The 10891-nt window shown below is 32.8% G+C and overlaps 1 non-coding gene across 1 annotated transcript; it reads right to left on the bottom strand.

Moving 5' to 3' along the window:
- Positions 1–10564: 10564 nt before the first annotated feature.
- Positions 10565–10671, bottom strand: LOC148209680 (small nucleolar RNA R71). Its single transcript, XR_015793367.1, has one exon. It is a non-coding gene; the product is annotated as a small nucleolar RNA R71 (small nucleolar RNA).
- Positions 10672–10891: the final 220 nt, after the last annotated feature.

Below are 10891 nucleotides of genomic sequence, written 5' to 3' on the forward strand. Positions count from 1 at the left end.
ATAATCATGTGTAACAGTTAAGCAAATAATTGACCTAACATATAGCATGCTTATTTCAGAACATACCTTCAACTCCTCTAGAATAGTTCAACAACAACTTCATAATAGTCCCAACATGATTTTACAACGTTCATAAATCACACTATTGAACATTCCAAAACCAGAAGCTAGCTCACAAATTTTGAAGTACATAGATAAGGAAATTATAAAATAACATTTTGCATACAAACAGAAACAATTTAAGTCCATACAACATACAATACGCGCACACACGCCCTAAAGTTCTTATAATATGCCTAATGCTCAAATATCTTAAACTGACTCCTCCCATAGACAAAGAAAAGTTTCCAGATTGTAATACTCGATCCCAAAAACTTAAGTCAAATCTAAAGGAGCATAAAAAATGATCGTTTCCTATGGACCCTTACCAAAACAATTTGGGTCTTTGCTAGATCGATGTCGAAAGGGTTCAAAATAACAACACTATAGAACTTCGAGCACAGGTGTTGCAAATTAGCATGTTGAGTTATTGTGGGTCATGCGCTGAAACTCGAGTCGTCGAAGATTTCCGCTCGAAGAAGTTCACCATCAAAGGGGATGCTACAGGGCATTCGCGTCATTGAGGGGAGGGCTGCCATTTCACGAGTTCGTTGCCGGATATCAAAAAACAGGTCGCCATATGTATGTAATCTGTTACGTTGATAACTCTAAAAAAGAGTTAATTATTCCCCTTTCTAGCTTATTGTTAAAGGAGGGTTTTAGATGTAACTATAAGCTTTCTCATTTGAATTATTTTGGAACTCTGTATGTATTATGACCCTTAGCTTGTCGAATAATTTGGAGAATTGTTAAGGGCCCGTTTTAATAATGATTTATGTCTCTGATTTTTGGTTTTTGGTTTTTGGTTTTTATTTTTATATTTTTAAAAAACAAAAACCATATATGTTTGATAGTTGATTTTTTGTTTTCTGTTTTTAAAAAGTTGGAAAAGTGGAAACATATATTAGAGAGAAGATTCAATATAAAGTAGGGACGACAATAATGTGGGACGAGATGGAAGATGTGCTCCCCCATTTTCGTGCTCGTGAAAATTTTTAATCCACCATCTCCACCTCGTTCTTCAGTTTGGGAATCTAGAACCATGTTAAAGAATCGTTATTTTGTGACGAGGATACTCGCGGGAAAAATTACTGGTTTTGTAATTCATATGATTTTTAGAATTTTATAAAAGTGTAATAAATATATATGAATTGTTTTTAGAATTATTATTTACTATTATAAATAATTAGTTTTAAAAAATATTCAATATTTTATTCACAATTTAGTAAATTTGTTAATAAAAATATATTAATTATTAAAAAAATAGAATCGGAACAAGTTTGGGACATGAATTTCCTATTTTTCGAACAGGGACCCGACCCTAGGAGATTTCTGTCATCCCTAATGTAGAGACATGAAATACAAGTTTAGATAGATAAAAATATTTTTTTTAAAGATAAATTTTGGAGAGAAAGAGAAAATTAGTGAAAGAAAATTTAAAGACAAAACGAGATAAATTTTAAAGAAAAAAATTAAAGTTGAGAGAAAAAGATACGTTAAAGAAAAAAAGAAATTACAGAGAAAAAAAAATTATAATGAGAAAAAATTTAAAGATAAAAAAAATTATAATGAGAAAAAATTTAAAGATAAAAAAAATTATAATGAGAAAAAATTTAAAGATAAAAATAATATTCGAAATATACCTGTTGGAGGAAATAAATAAATAATAAGATAAATAAAAATTATAGTGAAAGATACGTGAAAGAGAAAATGAGATATAATTTTCAAAGGAAAAATAGATTAAGGAGAAAAATAAAAGTTTTAAAAAAGAAACTGTAGAGAGAGAAAAAACTTGAGAAACTATTAACTTTTTAGGGAGAGAAATGAGAATGATCGGTTAGAAAAAAAATAAAGATACATCAATATGAAAATTTTGGAGAAAGAGAAATAATAATAAATATTTAAAATATAAAAATTTTAGTGAGAGAAAAATAAATTTTGTAGAGAGAAATTCAGGATGAAAAGAAAAGTTAGAACAACAAAGAATTTTGTTAGAGATAAATATGATAAATATGATGAAGAAAAAAAATGGAGTATTTGATGAAAAAGTTAAATTTTGAAAACAGAAATCAGTTTTTGAAAACTACGAGCCTAGATAACCATTTCATTTTTGGTTTTTGGTTTTTAGTTTTTAAACAATAGGATGGTTTGATAATCAATTCATTTTTCTGTTTTTTATTTTTCAAAAACTATTTTAAAATTCTATGTAAATTAAAAAAAAATGTAGTTTTCAAAAATAGGTTTTTGTTTTTCAAAATCTCATTTTTTCTCCTACTATTCAACTTTTTTTTTCCTTTCTCATATTTATTTCTAAAAAATTTATTTTTCACTCTAATTTTTTTTATTTCTAAATTTCTCTCTACAAACTTTATTTTTATCTCTCTAAAATTTTCATATTTTTAGTATTTATGGTTATTTGTCTCGCTCCAAATTTTTCTGTATTTTTGTTTTCTTTTTGTCTAACAACATACCAGTTTCATTTCTCTCGCTAAAAATTTAAATTTTTTCCTAACATTTTTCTCTAATCTATTTTTTCCTCTAAAAATTAAATTTTATTTTCTCATTCAATTTTCCTTCACTGTAATTTTTATTTATCTGTGTATTTATTTATTTTCTATAAAAATTACATTTTGAATCTTGTTTTTATCTCTAAATTTGTTTCCACTTTAAAATTTTTCTTTCTTTCTAATTTTTTTTTCTTTAACAAATATTTTCCTCTCAACTTTATTTTTTTCTCCAAAATTTTTCTCCTTCCGTCTTTAACTTTTCTTTAACTAGTTTTTTTTTTCTAAATATTTTTATTTATCTCTCTAAAATTTATCTTCCAAAAGTTTATTTACATCTCTATTTTCATGTCTCTACATTAGGGGAACACAAAAATTTTCGTAGGGCCGGTCCCAGAAATAGAAAATGAATGTCCCAACCCTCTCCCCATCCCCGATTTCTTTTTTTAAATAATTAATATATATTTATTACACTTTTTTATATTTGAATTCTAAAAATAATTAAAAACAATTATATAACCGATAATTTTTCTCGAGAACATCTCTCGGACCCAAGAACGAGGTGGTGACGGAGACTAAAAATTTTCATGAGCCCGAGAATGAGGGAGAGTATCCTCACTCGCACCCATACCATTGTTGACTCTACTCTACATAAAATTTTCTCTCTCTGATAGTATTTTCAATTTTCTAATTTTTAAAAACAAAAAACAAAAAATGGTTACCAAACATGTTTTGGTTTTTTGTTTTTTATCAAAATGGTTATCAAACATATATGATTTTTGTTTTTTAAAAACAGAAAGCCAAAAACCAAAAACTAAAAACAGGAAAAACCAAAAACCAAAAACTAAAATGGTTATCAAACGGGTCCTACTTTTTTTTTTTTTTTTGGAAATTTACCTAGGATTTCAAAATGGTTTTTGAAAAATCAAAAACAGAAAATTGAATTGGTTTTAAAAAACTAAAAACCAAAAATGAAATGATTATCAAACGACCCCTAAGTATTTGTTAAGATATTTGTTTATAAATTCCATAAAGTAGTTATGCGAAGATGTACTGAAGTAGTAGCGTAATTTATCATGCTATGGCAAGGCAGTGCTCTAGAATTTATGAATGTTGCAGTATTCAAGATATGAAATTGAGGAATCCTTAAGATCGGAAAATCTATGATAGATAAGGAAAGTATCTTTCCTACTACCAAAATGAAAAGAAAAATAAGAAAAAAAAATAGAGAACACTAGACAAAAAAAAAAAAAAAAACGGAGATGGAGAATGTTGGATGAAAAAATATGACTTGCCACGTGGACCAATCAAGATATATCGGAAGAACTATCTGAATCTATTTAGACAAAGTATATAGTTTGTTCTACTCAGGAGACTAACATATGTAGCTCGAGAAGGCTAAGATGGTCTTTGCAAAGACACACTTCTGAGCTATGCTATTGTTGACCTACTACATAACACTCTCTAATTGTGTAAATGTTTAAAGAATGACCATAACAGAATGGTCTCCTCTCACCTGCTTATAAAAGGACCCTCACTCCTTTCAACAAATTACGCTATTTGTTTGAGACTCACTTAATTAACTTAAACCCAGAGTGACTTGAGCTTGGGCATGTTTATTCCTTCTATGTTGGTCTTCCTTCACATAACTCACTCCACGTAAGTTCACCAAGGTGAGAAGAGACCGATGTTCTAGAGTTGGCAGAATTCAACATCAATATTTGACATTGTTGGTGCGAAGCAACTAGACAAAGTCATTCCCTGCTTAAGCTATGATCACACTCACACTCAAGGATCTGGCACCCCGAGTCATTGGAACGACCCTTACCTCTTGTAAATCTTCCAGAACCGTAACATCTTTTTACTTCAGGCACCTTAAGTATTACTCCTAACTTTTGCACGACCATTGGAGTCCTAACCCATTGAAGTTCAGCCTGTAGAACTGATCATCCACTCTATGGGCGACATCCACTTTTGCGGTACACGATGTCGCCCAGGTTGAGGTCGACGAATACAAGTCGCCCAATAGATATTCTTGATATACATGCAATCATGTGAGTCTAAATGGATAGATGCGAGCTTGAATGAAAGGCATGTAGCAAACCTACTATTAACCTCAGGCAAACTAAGGTGTCTGTACCTCTAAATTAGCACGACCAACGCAAAGGAAAAAATTATGTCGACTTAAGAATTCCTGATGGAGAGGTCAACAATGGCTAAGGAGACAGTAGACCGAGCAGGACGACCTGAATCTACAAGGAGATCAATCATATTACGTGGACTACATCGAGGTAGACCCTTTGTTCACAGAACTCGCCTAGAGGTCCTTGTCTTAATAGGGCTCTAGATGTCCTTAATGACCGAGCTAAGAGATAGACCTTATACAACAAGGTCAAACTACTCATGCAGAATACCTATGAAATACGCTCAATTATAGAGAGAAAGCCAAAAGCCAGAAGTTATCCCTTAAGGTTGGGCTACATGTTTCGAGTTTGACCAGATGAAGGATGTTAACGAATGTGAAATCCTTGTGCACGTGTACACAATCGTGTAGCAAGTGATAAAAGTCGAAGCCACAAGAATTGATAACTAAACATTTCAATGCTTACTCAAGAAAAAGGAAAGGAAAAATAACAATTAATTGGGGTAAATTGCAGTTGTTATGTAGATAAACTTTAGCATAAAAGATTTGTCCTAAAACATTGAGAAATATAGACGGAATTAGTCCAAAACACAAATCGTACAGAAAAAATAGAGTAAACAAAGAGTGAAAGACAGGGGGAAGAGTTTATGTGAATTAATTTGAGTACAAGTAAACAATGCTCCAGCAATAATGATGTTAGCGACACTGGCCAAACTAACGTGGTATCTTCCCAGATTTTCCAGATTTTATGCTATTAAGATTTGTTTAGAACAACAACATTCTTCAGTTTTTAGGCATGTTAGATGAGCCTTATTCTAAAGTACCCACACTATAAACTCGAATGTAGATCTAGCACAAGTTGGCCAACATTGAAGAAAGCGGCATTGAAGATTTCCTTAAACGGCCAAACAAGTTGTGGTAGGATTCCAACAAACATGACAAGACTAAACACTATCGATTTCACAAGGACTGGTCATATGAGCTAAACCCAAATCCAACTGAGGTTGTAGGTTTATTTTAGACTCTCGGTTGTTGTATATTGACCTTATTCACTCCTAAATAAAATTGTATTTTATTTTTTATTGGTCTAAACAACTGACCATCCTTTGGAACTGCTTGTTTTTATATGATTCAGATGAATGTATGAAAGTATGGTTGATTTTACTTGAGGTTAGTCTACATTTTCAATTAGATCTGAATACTTAGGAATGAGGTTCACCTAGCCTTGCTTATAAAGTGTTCCCCTACATCCCCACAATCTAGTTGCACCACCGTCTTTATCTGAATTACTTAGAAGAGTGAAGACTATCCTGGAGCAGAAAATGCTTACTGCAAGTGTACGGGTCAAGTTTTAATAAAAGTGGTAAGTAATTACCGATATCGTCCAATGGATTGGGTTTCTAGTCACTCAAGTACTACGGATATTAATGTCCAATTCTATCTAGAGAAACAATTAGGAATTTATTTTGACACACAAAAATAAAATAACAAAGCGAATAAGAAACTCTAAAGAAAACTCTTATGGAGAACGGGTCCTAGAGAAATGATTTTACCAACTGAACCAACAAGCGGACAAATTAAACATGTCAAGATGGAATATGCAATTAATCTATAAGTCAAGAACTCAAGAATCATGAATCATGAAAGTCTCTCCCGAGCACAATTAATTCAACCACTTATTAAGAAACCAATATCCCTATCTAGTTTCATTAACAAGCAGGCCCTTAAGTCTTAGTCTTTTAACAACCTCTAAGGTAATTCTAAATCTCCCGATCTTAGAACTACCCCAGTCATGCATTCAGGTTCCAATTTAAACCACCTCTCCAGAGCGTAAGATTCAAATTTAGCAACAATTAATCCGCGATCAAGAGGTTAAAAGCATTAAGCAAATAAATGCATAAATAGATTAAAAACAAATCAATCAAGACAATTGTTAATAAATCCAACTCATAAATCCAATGGCTATGTCAATCTCTAGAACAAGAAGATTAGCTACTCATGTTCACGAAAATACAACAAAATCCCACAAAGAATTTCATAATAAATCTAGAAAAGATAAGGGAAAGGAGAGAAACTAAAGTCGTAGTGTCGATTGACCGTCTCCGACTCAATCTCCACGATCACGAGCCTTCAAAAATCGTCTCTCGCCCTCCTTGCCTCCAATCTCGAGCCAATCCTCTTCAATTTCCCATTCTTCCATATGAGGGTTCCCACCAACTACCCCAAATGGCGCACACAAATTTCTTTTAAGTTAGGGCATCGCTATAGCGCCATGGCGCCATTAGTGAGTGCCATGACGCTATCCCAGATTTGTGACGGACGTGCAAGTTCGTAGCGCCATGGCGCTACAATACAGAGCTGCAGCGCTGTCATCGCGGAAAAAAGGCCCAAGCTTCGTCTGCAGGGCGCCATGACGCTGTATGATGGCACTGCGGCGCTGATGTGGCTTAATTAAGCTCCTCTTTTTAGCTCTAGTTTTCCCTCAATCGAACGCTTATGCTCCAATTCTTTCTAATGGCTTGATCCTATAAAAACATCAATTATGCATGTAAATAAGCCATAAATGACCGAAAATTGTAAAATAATTTCCACCTGAATATCATGAAATGTGGTGTATAAAGTACACTATCATATCCCTACTAAAGGGAATGTGAATCCCGGAGCGGAAGTAATAGAACACGTTCTTGAATTTCTTTTAAAATTTAAAACACAAAAAAATAAAAAAAAGCAGGGAAAAATGTTGGATTTTACATTTGAAGACTTTATTCGTGTAATCCCAATGAGACAACACCACTTGATCTTCCTCGCTATGTCTCTTGGTCGAGAATCCGAATTGTGAGATCCAATTGCAAGGAATTGATAGAGTAAGAGATTTGAGAGATTTTTAGCCTTTAGCATACTTTTAGGTTTCAGCTTACTGTTATATTTATAAAGAGGGAAAATCATAAGACTATTAGGATATCTTATCCTTTTGGATATACGATATCTTTTCCTGAATCTAGGGGAAATCTAAAGACCATCAGGATATCTTATTCTTTTTAATTAATAACAAACAAATTAATTAAATAAATTAACAATTAATTAAATAAATTAACAATTAATTAATTTAATTAATGAAATTAATAATTAATTAATGAAATTAATAATTAATTAATTTAAATTCAAATATTAATTAAATAAATAAATAATTAACAATTAACGGTTTAACTTTTAATTAAATATCACATATTTATTTAAACTATATATTTGAATCATATTCAAATGCATCTCTTAACCTATAGTTTTAATATGAATCCAATTCATTTAAATTATTTGAATCCTATTCAAATATTTCTCTCATAACATATAGTTTAATTTGAATTTTGATTAAAAAATAAACTATATATATAATGTATCATAATATACATTATATTCCCTGATATATATAATTTTAACATTTTAAATTCTCTCAAAATATTGATCCTCATTATACCCGTTGTGAGCTAGCAAGGAAACCTAATGGACCTACAGATCAGAAGCTCCAACGATACGAGATTAATCAGTCAAACTCATTAACCGAGTTAATCAACATTCGTTAACTGCAGGTCACTCCACTAAAGACTTGCAGCTGCACTCTTCTCACTGCAGAATATTTTCGTGTCCACAGATGTACGACCATTAATGACAAGTCAATCATTCACGAGTGCTCGTAACTCTAGCTGGGTCAAATTACCGTTTTACCCTTGAGTTACATCTTCCTCCTTAAGTACCACTGCTCCTCTAATGAACAACATGGTTATGGTTCAATCAATAACTTGAAATCCCTCTCGGGCTAGTAAAAGGGTGTGGCTCTTTGTTCAAGTCCCAGAGTCAGCATGTAAGGGAACACTCATCTGCTTCCCCAAAGTCGGGAAGTATTGTATTCCATCTTGCGTAGTTATGTTCCCAGCTCCTCACGCGGTCTTGTCCAAAAAATGGTAGGATTATTGAGTCGGCAACCCGGGTCACTCTCACCCATACAAATCAAAGGACGATTCTTTATAGGCAGAAGTCCATAACTCGCTCAGGATTAAATTTGAGTTACCTAGTCGTCCTATGAGATAACAATTTATTGACTAATGGTGTTAGAGCTAATGATTAATTATTTTGCGGTCCGGTCTTATACAAACTCATTGTATAGGATACCCCAATTCGCATGTCTCTACATGAACGACCAGGATAAAATCATTTGTAACTATTACAAAGTGGGTCATATCCATAGTGTTACCAGGATAAGGTAACCAACCTTATCCATGTACTATAGACCATTTAGGTTATTATTGGAACATTATCCACTTGTATATCGATTATGTAATGTATATCAAAAATATAAACTGTATATCAAATATATACATTGTATATTAGATATGTGAAATAACACTAGCTAAGGGCACAAAATCCAACACCTACAGACCAACACCAGTCCTTTCAGCAAGCTTTGTCCTCACTCACATGCTTTCTAAAAAAATCCCTTAGCAAGTTACCCAACATACGACTGCTCCAAGCCAAGCACACTTAATTTTGGAGTTTTTATGATTGAGCCAACGAAAAGGAAGGTGCATTGTTGATATAGGTAGTGACTATCAATTATTTTAAGCATTTCTTAATCATTCTTCTATAATCTCAAGATCCCTCTCATCCAAATGTGGTTCCCGTTTATCCATGTATCCCTCCTCTCTACTCGGATGTCACAATGCTAGAGTAGTGGTTTAATATGCTAGTCTAGAGTACAACAACTTCCCCTGTGTTTTCAACTACTAAGTCTTACCTTGTGACTGTATACCTTGCCCTTGCAAGTTATTCTTGTTGATTGTTTATCATTTTTTTGTCGTATTTTGTTCTTTTTCACACTATGGCTACCTTTACTGATATTAAATTATTTCGTTCAGTTAAGGTGTAATTCATCATTTAAATTATGTAATTGATCTCTAATTCGAACTTTTATCTTAGTGTGGATTTAGTATTTCTATTCTAGTCTATTGGGTTAAATAATATCAGTCTTTGTGGATACGACCTTGTTTTCATTACTACAATAGACTTTTTGTGTACATTTACACACTGTTTTCATAGAGTTAGTAGAAGACAACAAGTTTTTAGCGTCATTGCCAATTATTGTTTTATTTTTACTCATACTTTGTAGCTTAAAAATACGGTGCCTTAAGGAGCTTTGTCAGCCGCAATTTGGTGATATTATAAGTGAATGAATGAAAACCCTTAGTTGGAAGTTTTGCTTGACCCTGAAATAGAAAGAATGTTCCAAAGGAGACGAGATGAGCAAGACCTTCGATAATAACTAGAGGCTAAAATGAATCCTCGGTAGAATCAGTCGAATTTGAGGGGTTAGGAAGTATAGGAGGATGAGGTCACTGAAGTTGAGAATGTTAGAGTTGTCAGAGTCCCTCCTCTAATGTTGTCAATCTTGTTGAGGACGGAAACATAGAAATTAGAGCATATGCAACTCCAAAATTCTATGATTTTAACTCAGTTATCGTGAACCTAGATATTGACACAGATGGGTTTGAGCTGAACTCGTAATGTTTCAAATGCTTCAAACTATGGAGTGGTTTAGAGGTCATGCATCAGAAAATCCCCACCTTCATTTCAGATATTTCTTGAAGGTTAGAAATTTATTGAAGATCAATGGAGTAACAAGATAAGCACTGAAGCAGAAATTGTTATCATTCTTGCTGCAAGAGAGTGCTTGAACTTCGTTGAACTCATTGCCAGTAGAGTTAATAACAACTTGGGCAGATCTAGCAAAAACATTCTTGATGAAATATATTCCCCAAGTAAAAATGCAAAGTACAAGAGCGATATCGATAATTTCCAGCATAAGGAAGGAGAATTTGTCAGTGAAGCTTGGGAAAGGTTTAAAGAACCGTTACAAAGATGGCCACACCATGACCTTTTTCGATGCATCAGAATTTAGACATTTTATAACAGATTGAGTGACAACACAAGATTGGTGATCGATCAGCTAATGGAGCATTTATAATCAAAATCATACAGTAATGCATTCGATATTCTGGAAAATTTTTCATCAAATAACCACTAGTGGTTAGATCCAATGTCTACTACAAGGAACAATTCCACGTGATTGTTTGACCAAGATAGCAAATTTGGCCGA

Source organism: Momordica charantia (assembly GCF_013281855.1).
Source record: "Momordica charantia cultivar OHB3-1 chromosome 8 unlocalized genomic scaffold, Mcharantia_2.0 BLBB01000008.1, whole genome shotgun sequence".
Classification (NCBI taxonomy): Eukaryota; Viridiplantae; Streptophyta; class Magnoliopsida; order Cucurbitales; family Cucurbitaceae; genus Momordica; species Momordica charantia.